The sequence below is a fragment of the Mus caroli genome, unplaced genomic scaffold (genome assembly GCF_978045245.1).
Source record: "Mus caroli unplaced genomic scaffold, Mus_caroli_1 scaffold_10, whole genome shotgun sequence".
In the NCBI taxonomy this organism is placed as follows: domain Eukaryota; kingdom Metazoa; phylum Chordata; class Mammalia; order Rodentia; family Muridae; genus Mus; species Mus caroli.
The window spans coordinates 107,572,213-107,585,532 of NW_028227265.1; the positions used below are offsets into that span (position 1 = coordinate 107,572,213).

A 13,320-nucleotide genomic window follows, 5' to 3' on the forward strand; every position below is an offset into this window, starting at 1 on the left:
TAACCAGGAGTTTACTTCCAGGGATCTTCATTTCAAGAGCAGAAAACAGTGAGGTTCAGGAAGGTCAGGTAATTTACCCAAGATCAAACAGCCAGTGAACTAGGTAAGACTCAAACATTCGTTTTCTGTTTTCAAAGTTTACTCTGTCCTATCCACCACACTGTGCAGCTAATTAAGTTCATGCCTAGTCTTTCTGAGTTGCCTGAAAACCACAGGGACTGTCTGTTTACTCCAACTGGAATTATATGCCACTTTGTCCCCTAAATTGTCCTCTGTGTAAATAGAATTATAGTGCTTCATTGCAGAATAGTTAAGGTGAAATAGCTTATAGGTTGTGTCAAACAGGCTGTACTCTAACCTACATGCCATATATTAAAAACAGTCTTTGCCATAAAAATACCCTGCAAGGCTGTATAAAGGTTCAGGAGTTAAGACCAATGGACTATTCTTCCATAGGACTCGTTTGATCCTCAGCAGGACAGGTGGCTCACACCTGTCTGCAACTAAGGCTGCAGCAGGATCCAATTCTAGCTTCTGTGGGCACCTGGGCTCATGTGTACATACCTACACACACATTCCCCCAGTCACACTTCAACAGACACACACACAACACACACACGTACACATGCACACATACACATGCACACACATACGTATACATACACATGCAAACACATTCATATACATATATATACACATGTACACACACACACACATATATACACATGCACACATATACACATGCACACACATACATATACACACACATGCACACACACATATATGCACATATACACATACACACACTCTCTTTCTTTCTTACTGAAATAATAAAAATAAATTCTAACAAATACCTTGCAAGCATTTGATGCCCCTCTGGACATCCAGAATGCACTATGACTTTGGTAGGAATTCCCCAGATGCGATCTTCAACCTGACTCATGACATATTCACAACTGTCTAGGGTCCCGAATAAGACTTTGGGGAGGAGAGGGCAGGGTGCTTGCTTGTCCTGTACCCAAACGAAGGGCTGGGAGACAACCTGCAGGATGAGTTCTACATTTATTCCGTCTGTGGCTTTGGTCAGCAGTGGGCCCAGGGCCCACGTGACCCCGAAATATTTCGTCATAGAACAACTCTCCCTTCTTCATAGATCCAGGTACTTCCCCATTTTATGAAAGTGAAACTGACTTTCCTAATTATTAGAAACAGGTATTTCCAAGTTTTGGCAATTTTGTAAAATAAAGTGTGAAGAAGAAAATTATACTCATGTTCCTGCCAAAATCTGGTAAAAAGAAAAATCCAATTTTTCCCTTTGCAGATATACAAACAAGCTACTCAGTGGTTTATTTTATTTGCATACTTAACTAACACATACACATCCCAGTCTACAAGTAGCTACTATTTTTGTCTTTAAGCTTATATATATACATGTATATACATACATAGATATATGTGTGTGTATATAATATATATATATATATATATATATATATATATATATATATATATATACATATATATATATACTCTGTGTACATTCTCTGTGTGGTCAGAGGTATGCACCGATCTCTACATTTCCTGCTTCTTTTTTGTTTTGTTTTGTCTTTTGCTTTGTTTGTTTGTTTTTTGAGACAGGGTTTCTCTGTGTAACCCTGGCTGTAGTGACAATTTTGGAATTTGGGTTTCTTAAAAAAAAACACAGATATTGTAAGAATATATTTTCATTTTAATCCCAGGTGTGAGGAAATGGGGCTGCTTCAGATTGTCCACAGCAGCTGACTATGATTTAGCTCTAGCACAGATGCGATTTTGTCAGCTGCAGATAGCTTTCGCGCTGTTTGGACTTTTTAGAGAGAGGATAAATGCTAGGGCCCCTGAGAGGTTGATGGGCTGAGGCTTGGTTGTTATTTATTGTTGTTTGCTGTTAGTCCTCATGTGTTAAGTAGTTGTGCACAAAGAAAGAAACAAGAAGACATTAGATATCCTGTTGATGACTATCAAACTCCTCCCAAGGAACTCCACACCCCTAATCAGCAGGGAGTAAATGTCGCCCCTTTCTCACCCCCGACTTTATTCTGGGATCTCTTCCCTTTCCTCTCTATCCTTTTTTCTCTCTTATCTAGTGTTAGAGAGTTGAAAAGACAGGAAGAAAAGGGGTGAACAAGGATGGAAGAAGACCCCAAAAAGCAGCTCAAGGCAGGTATACCTGGCTGTCCTGGAACTTGCTCTGTAGACCGGAGGAAGCCTCCGGAAGACCTCTGATAGACCTCTGGTAGACCTCTGTAGACCTCTGGTAGACCAAGGCCTCAAACTCAAGAGATGACGTGCCTCTGCTGTAGTGCTGGGGTCAGAGGTGAGTGTCACTGCCACTGAGCTCTTCCTGCTTCTTCTTACAGTAAGATTACAAAAACATATATTTTCTCTCACACACTAGGGGCTACACTGTATGCATACTTCTGTTTAATTTTCTCTATCAAGCTTCTCTCCCAGAGCACCAGGAATGATCAGAATGCATGGTTAAACCATGACCCCAGGATAGATTTTTACTTAACGACTCTCACGTTGCCCATTCAGTTTGAGGCAGAATTTCATGTGACCTAAGCTGGCCTTGAACTCATTATGTTGTCAAGGGTGATCTTGAACTTCTGATCTGTTTGTTTGTTTTGGTTTTCAAGACAGGGTTTCTCTGTGTAACAGCCCTGGCTGTCCTGGAACTTGCTCTGTAGGCCCAGCTGACCTCAAACTCACAGTCTCTGTTTCCCAAGAGCAGAGGTTAAAAGCATGTTCCTATACACTTGGTTTTATGGGACCCAGAGCATCAAACACAGGCTTTTTGGTGTTGTGTTGTGTTTTGTTTTTTAATGGTAGGCAATCAATCTACCAACTGGATCACATCTTCGGCCCTGTCTAAAATCTTTTTTCTACCTTAAATCATTCAAGGTAAATCTTGGTTCAAATTTTTGACCATTTATTTTTCTTTTTTTAAAAATTTAATTATATTTTATTTATGGGCATTTTGCCTGCCTGTATGTCTGTGTACCACATGCATGCAGTGCCTGTGGTGGCCGAGGAGTGTGTTAGGTCGCCTGGAACTGAGCCACCACATGGGTGCTGGTAACCATCTCAAAGAGAAACATCTCTCCAAGCCCTAATGACCATTTCTTGTGATGGGACCTTTGATGTGTTTTATGTTAAGAAACCAGTGGTCATGGCTGGGTGGTGGTGGCGCACACCTTTAATCCCAGCACTTGGGAGGCAGAAGCAGGCAGATTTCTGAGTTCGAGGCCAGGCTGGTCTGCAGAGTGAGTTCCAGGACAGCCAGGGCTATACAGAGAAACCCCGTCTGGAAAAACCAAAAGAAAAAAGAAAAAAAAAAAAAAAAAAAAAAAGGAGGGGGGGAAAGAAACCAGTGGTCACACTAAGCCTGTTCTCTGGAAGCCATACCCTTTGCACCTACCCACAAACAACCTGGGAAATATATCCACCCCAGCCAGGCTTGGTTAGACATTGTCACCATCTCACGAAGGCAACAGGCCCATGCCTATGCCTCCTTCTCTTCACATATGCCATCCTCAGTTCTCATCAGAGATTCTTCTTTATTTAAAGAAGAATCTTGGGGCCGGGGACTGTGAGAGGAAGCCTGCTAAGGTCGATGAAACTATACTAACTTTCTGAGATTTTTCTTTTGAGAAAGGAGAAACAAAACATAGGCAGACCAGTGGGTTGTCTCAGCCTGAGCAGGTGGTCTGTGCCCCGATACCATTTTCATGTGACTCCTGATCCACACAATTGTTACCCGGTGCTTCCTCATCTGTCACCCCTGAGTGTCTAGAGATAGTACACTATCTAAAAATATAAAATCTCTCTCAAAGGGAAGAGCCTAAAAGTCCCTTTTAGTTTTTCATCTGTGACTGTGATAAAACACCATTACTAAGCCAGGTGAGGCACTGGATGCCTTTAATCTCAGCACTGGCAGGGGAATAGCTGTGAGTTCAAGGCCACCTTGGTCTATATAGCAAGTTCCAGGATAAGCAGGGCTTCAAGGTTTCTCTCTCTCTCTCTCTCTAAATCTTTCTTTAAAAAAAGAAAAGAAAAGAAAAGAAAGAATGGCCTAGTCGGTTATCAATGGGAGGAGAGGCTCTTGGTCCTGTGAAGGTTCTATGCCCTAGTATAGAGGAATGCCTGGGCCAGGAATGGGAGTAGGTGGGTTAGAGAGAAGGGGGAGCGAGTGGGGAGGGAGTAGGGGATTTTCAGAGGGGAAATTAGGAAAGGGGATAACATTTGAAATGTAAATAAAGAAAATATCTAATAAAAAAATAAAAAGAAAAAAGAAAAGAACGAACAAACGAAATACCTAAACCAAAACCCCCACCGTGATTAACTTAAGAGAGCCATTTATTTTGGCTCAGGGTTGCAGAGGAGTAAGAGCTCATGATAGCAGAGTGGAGGCATGCCAGCGAGCTGCAGTGGTGGTGACCACAGTGTGAGGCTGAGAGGTCACAGCCTCAGCCACAGTATGAAGCAGAGAGAACAGGCTGGACTAGTGTGAGGGTGTTTTAATGCCAGGTGTTTTAAGCCTGCCCCAGTGATGCGCATCCCCCAGCAAGCTGTTATGTCCAAACCTCCCCAAACAGTGCCCTTCCTGTTCAAAACCAGTACAATGTATTAGTTTTATCGGACTAGCATGCCAAGTTTCCGGGATTTTTACATTTTCCAAGAGTTTAGACCTTGGTGTGGTGGGGAGGGAGCTGCAGTTCTGTGGGGGTGAAGATGGCTTGATATAGACAGGAAGTGTTAACTTGTGGGAGCCACAAGGACAGAAAGGGAGCAAAAGAATGTTTTTTCTAATTAACAGTGGCTCTGCTGAATAATCCTGCTTTTGGGAGAGAGCAGCTCTCTGCCATGTGAGTGGTGTTGTTATTAGGTCCTTTCAGAAGAAAGACTGTTGGGAAGACAGAGGACAGAGAAGGAATGTTGTCACATTCCATTCAAAGTGCTATTTTAAAGTCTGTCACAGTTAACAAAGATCAGGAAAAATCCAGAGCACAAGCGGAGACAAATACACATAAACAGATATGGACTCTACTTGTGTCTCTTAAACTCCTACCGTACATGAGCTTTTTCAAGAAATCTATTTATTATATATATAATATGTACACATTATACATTTATGTGTATATATATATATATATATATATTTTTTTTTATGGGTAGTTTTATCTGTATTATGAATGTGTGTCACATGTGTGCCTGGTGCCTGTAGAGGCCAGAAGAGGGTGTCAGATCCTCTGGGACTGGAGTTCCAGGTCATTGTAAGCAGTGATATGGACGCTGGGAATCGAACCTAAGTCTTCTGGAAGAGCAGCCAATGTTAACCATTCTCCAATGTTGCATATTAAATTTCATTATGAATGAATATTTCCAATTGGCAAGTGCTTTGAATACATTATTAAATACCCATTATAGTCCTTTAAGGCAGACATTATTGAGTTCTATTTCAAAGATATGGAAACGGAACCCCAAGAGGTTGTTCTCAGACTACAAAATTGGCAGATCTGAGAAACAGAACCAGCCTCTTTTGACTACAAAGCTCACTTTATTTAGGTTATTGATTATTCTGCTTTTGATGGCATTTATCATAAGCTGATTCATTCAGCAGATATGTCTCCAAGTTGTATAAGTCCCTTGGGAACATTTATCATTCTTACTTCTTATTTGAAATGCCTCACAAACAGTAAGCAATTAATATGTGTTCTAATGAGTGCTAATCATTACAACTTTGTCTAATTTTTTCTCCCTGTAGTTATTTGAATAAGAACAGAATCCATAGACTCATATTTGAATGCTTAGGCAGGAAGTGGCACTGTTTGAAAGGATTAGAAGGCTTAGGCAGCCTGGTTTTATTGGAGTAGGTGTGGCCTCGTTGAAGGAAGTGTGCCACTGGAGATGGGCTTTGAGGATTCAAAGCCCCGGCCAGGCCAGTGCTTCCTCTCTCTGCCTGTGGATCAGGGAGATCCACAGTTCTCAGTTACTGCTCCAGCACCATGGCTGCCATGCTTACTGCCCCTGAGTCTGAAACAGTAAGCAAGCCCCCAGTTAAACACTGTCTTTTATACGAATTGTTTGGTCATGGTGTCTCTTCACAGAAATAAAACAGTGACTAAGACATGTCCCTAACTTTTTATTGAAATGTCAAGAATTTATTGGAATATCTCAAAAATAGTTAAGACATACATTGTCTTCCACCTAGACTCACCAATTGTTAATAATTTTTTATATTTGTTTGTTGTTTCTTTTTTCCCCTGTTTTCTGTTTTAGCCATTTAAGAGTTGGTGGTAGGCTCTCACCTCCCCCCTGCCCCCCATCGCTGTGGCAGCCTACTTGCAGATGTCTTTCCTCCTACCCTGCCTCCATTCCTTGGGGGCTCAGCTGAACCTAGGAACTGACCCTCTCATCCCTCCCTCCTGGCCCATTCCCATTCCTCTGAGTCAGACCCTGATACCTAGAAACACTGAGAGCCAGAGTGCCCACATTTGACTAGGACTCAGGTAGGTCATTTTCTCAAAGAATCAATGGGACAGAGTTGGCTCTTTAATAAAATAATTAAGATTGATAAACCCTTAGCCAAATTAGCTAAAAGATAGATAGAGAAGATCTAAATTAATAAAATTAGAGGCAAAAGTGGGGATATCACTGAGAAAATAGACACCGAGAAAATCTGGAGAATCATAAGGACAGACATACTTTAAAAATCCGTACTTCACCAAAGTGGAAAACATCAGAGAAATGGATACATTTCTTGGTATATAGGACAATACCAAGGTAAAATCAGATAAACAGCTTAAACAGACCCTTAGCACCTAGTCATACAGAAGCTGTAATTAAGTCTCCTAACCAAGAAAAGCCCAGGGACAGCCAGAGTCAGTGAGGAGTTCTACTAGACCTTCAGAGAATTAATGCCAGTAATCCTAAAATTATCCCACAAAAATAGAAACTAAGAAACATTACTTAATTCTTTTTATGAGGCCACAATTGTCCTGCTACCTAGAGAAAGAAAGAAAAAAATTAAAAACCACTATCCCTCAATGAATCGAGAAGCAAAAATTCTGAATAATTAAAGAACTAAAGACTCATCATCTCCAGCCTGCAGTTTTACTACCAAGCAGCTTCAGTAACAAAAACAGCATGGAATCAGCATCGACACACTGACCAATGGATAGAATTAATACCCTGGCAGAAGGCCACATACACATGAACACCTGATTTTTTCAAAGAAGCCAAAAATACACACTGGTAAAAAGCAGCATCTTCAACAAATGATGCTGGTCAAACTGGATGACTGCATGTAGAAAAATGCAAATATTTCCATACTTATCACCCTGCACAAAACTGCACAGTAAATGCATCATGGACTTCAACATTAGGCTGGATACACTGAATCTGACAGAAGAGAAAGTGGTGACTAGTCTTGAATTCAGTGACACGGTAGATGACTTTCTGAACAGAGCACCAATAGCACAGGCACTGAGAACAATAAAAAAATGGGACCTTCTGTAACTGAAAAACTTCTGTATGGCAAAGGACACCAGACAGTGTCCTATTACTGGAAAGACCATGACCACAGCAAGTCTTTTAAAAGAAAACATTTGACCGGGGCTGGCTTATAGGTTCAGAGGTTTAGTCCATTATTGTCATGGTGGGAAGCCTTGTAGGGCACAGGCAGACATAGTGTTATAGAAGGAGCTGAGAGTTCTACATCTGGACCAGCGGGAAGAGATATATATCCTGGGCCTGGATTGAACATTCTGAAACCTCAAAGTCCACCCCCAGTGGCACACTTCATCCAGTAAGGCCACACAGTGTCCTAATCCTTTCAAATAGTGCCACTACCTATGAGCCTTGGTGTGTGTGGGGGGGGGGGGTGGCATTTTCATTTAAACCACTAGGGCCTCATTCAGACAAAGAAGGAAACTACAGAATGGGAAATGATTTATTTTACCAACTAAACATCCTATGGAGGGCTAATTTCCAAAATAAAAAATAACCCAATTGGGTACCCCCAAAATGGGGCACAAGACTAAACAAGGAGTTCTTAAAAGATGAAACACAAACAGATGAGAAACACTTAAAAATATCCAACATCCTTAGTTGTCAGGGAAATGTAAATCAAAACTACCTTGAGATTTTATCTTATACCACTCAGAAGCATGAAGATCAATGCAACAAATGACAGCTCCTGCTGGCGAGGGTCCAAGGAAAGGGGAACACTCCTCCATTGCTGCTGGGAGTGCAAACTTGCAGCCACTATGGAAATCAGTGTGGGAGTTCCTCAGGATGTTGGGGATAGAGCTACCTCAAGATCCAGCTATACCATGCTTAGCCATATACCCAAAGGACACTACATCCGACGATATAGACATTTACCCCTCCACATTCATTGCTGCTCTACTCATAATATCCAGAAATTGGATATGGCCTGGATTTCCATCAAAAGATAATGAAAACTTGAAACATTTATGCAATGGAATATTATTTAGTTTTTAAAAATGGAACTATTAAACTTGCAGGTAAATGGATAGAGCAAGAAAAAAAAATCATCCTGAGTGAGGAAACCCACACCCATAAAGATAAATACTCTCTGATTCTCTTACATGTGGATGCTAGCTTTTGAGCCTTCAGTAGCCATGCTACTATCAATATAACCACTGAGATTAGGCACCGAATAAGACACAAGTGGGGCGGGGGGAGATCTCCAGGAAAGGGGAAATAGACTATATAGTTAGAGACAGAAAAAAAGGGTATTTAGCAGAGAAGGAGCGGGGGGAAACAGGGTAAGGGTGGGAATGCGGGGAGGGACAACTATTGTTGAGGGTCATTGGAAGGGTCATATGGAAACATACTGGAGTAGAAGCTCTTAAAATATACACACATATGAAAGAAATCTAGATGGGTCACCAAAAATACTGAGGAGACAAAGCCCAACTAGGCATCTCTTACCTTCAAGTGGACCCTCTAGTGCCAGGAATAGGTTATAGCTAATTGAACTGTTGGACAAAGGGAGCCCCATGGGAGCCATCAGAGAACTCAGGATATTGGTTGTCTCTGCAAAATGAGATTAAGGGCCTATTACTGAAGAGAAAGCATACGTATCTCATTAAACTCGCAGTCAAGGTGGTGCTGGACTAGACCCTTCATCCCTATGACTGGTTTTCATGGTACTGGAAAGCACTCTGCTTGCTACCCGAGGAGAAAGGTAACCACCAACCCTGTTACGAACCCTGTCACCTATAACGGTGACATATCTGCAAGATGTGCTGGTGCAATCGTGGAGCAAAAGTGAAGTGGAACCTTCTAGATTCCTTGGGAAGTTAGTGATGTTAAATGATGTCTGGCTGGGGCACACAGGTGAAAGGATGCATTAGTGAAGTAGACACAGATGAAGGTGAAGAGACACAGGAAACCTGCATCAAATCTTATACTTTCCCGAGCCTTCGAAGAGCCAGAGCAGTTAGCACTCCCTCCCTCTGATGACTCCCCCCACCCCTGGTGTGTGTGGGGCAAATGCCAGCCTTGAGAACAGATGAAAAGCAGCACAACCCAATCTCCATGTAACTCACATCTCCTTTTGATTAACAACATTTCTCTGGGTGCAGATGGCTCCTGCCCTTGAAGGAAGCAGAAGCCAATATCCTTGAAATGATAAAGGCCCACTCTTGGACTATGGGAAAGAGACAATCAGGAGTTCCCAGGCAGATCTGACCACTTTGTAACTATACACCAGTTTCTGATAGCACAAGTTACTTTTTCCTGGTCAGAAAGGTCCCTTTCTAGCTGCACAGTTCTGCTCCGCTGTCTGAACAAACGTTATCAGGTTTGAAGGATGGCATTTCTTTACCCTCTCATGTAATGAAGGCCAAGGCTTGGAAAGCCTGTTTTTTCCTTTATAAACCCCCTTCACTTAGACCTGGGGGTTCACTCTCCTTCCTGTTCCATCAGGAAAGGTTGGTGGCCCAAGCTGGAGCTTGAATCAAGACCCTCATGTGACAACATCGGGTTGTGATTCCTGGTGGTCTCTTTGGGGTTTTTACAATCTGGGCACAACAAAAGGATGTTCTGATATAGCAAACACGTGGAAGGATGCTTGATGAAGGAGTATAAATATGACCCCACAGACAGTGGGAGACAGGCACTGAGCATTTGGTTTGGTTTGCTCCACCTCACTGTTCTTTACTAACAACACACATATATTGGTTTGTCTTATATAGTGTTGAGCTCAACTTGTGGCAATGCTGCCATAGAGAGAAACTTGCCCAAGAACTGCTCGTGAAGTTCCTGTGGCAATTTGCCATTTCAGCGACCTTGTCTTGGGCGGGTTGGAGAGTCTTGAAGTTTCTTCAGGATTGAATTACAGTTGCTGGTTTGTGCCTGATGTCTGCCTGCCAAAAGGACTGGACTGTAGTTGCTAGTCCATGTGTGTTATCTGCCTGCCTAGAGGGCTGGTCTGCAGCTGCTGAGTCATACTTGATGTTTGCTAGAGGACTGAACTGCTGAGAAAGATCAAGCCTGCCCCCAAAGAACTAATGCTGAACAGCTCCACTTCTCCCATATCCTAATATCTTTTCTCTTCCATTTCCTCTGCTGGGCGGCAGGCTAGAGGAGAGCTTGAACACTTATTAAGAGTAGCTTGCAAAGCCGGGCGTGGTGGCGCACGCCTTTAATCCCAGCACTCGGGAGGCAGAGGCAGGCAGATTTCTGAGTTTGAGGCCAGTCTGGTCTACAAAGTGAGTTCCAGGACAGCCAGGGCTATACAGAGAAACCCTGTCTCAAAAAACCAAAAAAAAAAAAAAAAAAAAGAGTAGGTTGCAAAGAAAATGTATGCCTACACAAAAGTTGTGGGAGTAACCAACCACTGTCTGATTGGATTTAAAACCCACCTCATGAGTCTGACATGCCTCACACTGTTTTGGTGGCCAAGAACCTGAGACTAGATAGGCCATGGATCTAGGAGAAAAACCAAACGCTACTGTTCTAAAAAAAGGAATTTAGGTATAAAATGAGTCCTAACAATATTCTGCTATATCCGTTGTTTTTAAAACAAAATCCCAAACGTTCAATTTACTACATGAAGACTTAGAAGCCAGAAAGCTCTGGTGAAAGCCCACTAGCTCAGAGAAGCAGAGAAAGCCCCTGACTCTCCCACTCCGCTGACATCCTATAAGGAAAAAGCTTTCTCCTTTCCTATGCTGTCTTAAATACTATTCAACTCAAAGACCGCCCTTTTGCTCACTTTCTCTCAGTTGGTTGCTTGCTCTACCTCTTGACCTGCCGGTGACTTTATTTAGCTTGTGTTTACAGAAAGCTCTGGGTGTGCTAGGGTTGAGCCACACCAGACTAAGGGTTTTCCAGTGCACAGTCCTGGGGTTCTAAATGTGAGCATATATCCTGCAACAACTCATGGATCAGTGCCTCTTTCAGTCCTCATCAGAGAAGCTTCCTCCTGCAGTGGATGGGAACTAACACAGAGACTCACAACTGGACAGTGTTCAGAGGGTGAGACCTGGGAACACTCAGTCCTAAATGGGATGTCTCCATCAAATCTCTCCCCTCAGGGCTCAGGCAACTGGAAGAGAAGTGGAAAGATTGTAAGAACCAGAGGGGTTGGAGGATGATACCAAGAAAACAGTGTCTTCCAGACACAACAGGGCTGAGTTGTGTAAGTGATGGTAGAGAAACTACTGAACTACAGGGCCTGCAGTTTCACGTCAGGTGGTGCTTCCAAGTGGACACAAGCTTCCATCCATAACAGGAAACTATCTCTAATTGGCATCCACTTGCAAAGAAAACAAAATGGTTTTCTTCAATGGAGACTCCATGCCCACCCCTAGAGGGACAGCACAAAATGAACTCAATGGTTCTGACTTTGGGCCTTTTGTTTTGTTTTATTTGTGTTTTGTGTGTATGTTACGGACTCTGTGTTTATGTGTTTTCTCTCCTCGTACTTCCTCTTTATTATTTTTCTTTTTTTAAGTTTTGGTTTGTCTGACTATTTGTATTCTAAAGAGAGAAATAAAGAAGGCACGGAGTCAGGTGGTTGGGGGAGTCTGGGAGGAGCTGGGGGTGGGGAAACATGACCAGGATATATCGTATGAAAAATTATTTTCAATAAAGAGTTAGTAGTAGAAATGTCAACAAATATTTCCAAAAAGGCCATTTGTACATAACCAAGGCACAGTACCCTCAGATTCTACGTTGCTCTAGTCCTAGTGTACGAGTGTAGTTTACTCACATCTCCTCAGTTGCTTGGTTGTGTTTAATAGCCCTTTTGTTTTATCCACAGTCCAACTGAGAATCACAAAAACACTGCAGCATTACATCTTTTTTGTTCTTAAACCCTTTTCTTCATCTTTCATGACATTGAAGATTGAGCAGTTGCTTCGCAGAAGGTCCCTTAATTTGGATTTGCTTTCTTGCCCATAGACAAATTGCATGCTTTGTTAAGAATACTGACTCGTGGGCTGGAGAGATGGTTCAGCCGTTAAAGGCTAGGCTCACAACCAAGAATGTAAGAATATCGACTTGTGTCCCTTTCTGTGAATGACACGGCACCAGAAGCTAGCTTTAATCACTTGGTGAAGGCGATTTTCTGGCTGTGAAGGTCCTTTCCACTTTAGTAAATAATCCGCGGAGTGAGTGATTCCTGGGAACCATCGGGATCTCCTTAACCGTTTGCTGGGGAATCGGTTGTCACTAAGGTGGCTCTAAAGCAGTGGTGTGTTCCTTGCACAATTCCTGCGACATTGATTTCTCTTCTAAGAAGAGCTCTCTCTCTCTCTTAACTTGCGTGCTTTAGAAGCCCGCAGTCGCCTAACCCCTAGGGCCTGGGTTTTCTCATCGATCCAACTAAGAAGACTCACATTTTAAAATTACAGCTGACCTGGGACGAAGTTCCCATAAAGACCTGCAAGTCATCCACCAGAGAGTGGGTGGCAGGGTCTGGGAGCGACACTCTGGCTGGCAGCTTGCGTCCGCAGAGCCCGCCCTGGGTCTCTGCTGGCGCCCTGCCCGCCCGCGCCCCTTCAGGGGACAGTAGCCACGGCTTTGGCACGTTCTCGCGAGAGCCGCGCCTCCCGGCCCAGCAAAGGTCCTCAAAGGCCTTTCGGCCATTTCCACACCACCCCGCGCCGGTCACCCGCCCGCAGGATCCTCACTGCGCAGGCGCACTCGCCTGCGCACGCGCAGCCGGACAGTTGGCCGAGGCGCCCGCCGCGGGGCCCCCTGCGCGTCTGGTCTGAGGCTCGGCGCCGCGCCGCGCGCACT

The 13,320-nt window shown here is 43.3% G+C and overlaps 1 protein-coding gene across 5 annotated transcripts in view; it reads right to left on the reverse strand.

Annotated features, from left to right (window-relative positions):
• The window catches only part of Dkk4 (dickkopf Wnt signaling pathway inhibitor 4), a 35,061-nt gene extending 21,856 nt beyond the window's left edge, over positions 1-13,205 (reverse strand). For 3 of the 5 annotated variants that reach the window (XM_085844094.1, XM_085844091.1, XM_085844090.1), the window contains exons 1-2: positions 12,918-13,205; positions 9,001-9,105 (exon numbers count right to left, since the gene is read on the reverse strand). The gene's annotated coding sequence lies outside the window, so the exon portion shown is untranslated. The remainder of the gene's footprint in view (positions 1-9,000; positions 9,106-12,917) is intronic. The other 2 variants (XM_085844095.1, XM_085844092.1) reach the window with 1 other exon arrangement.
• Positions 13,206-13,320: the final 115 nt, after the last annotated feature.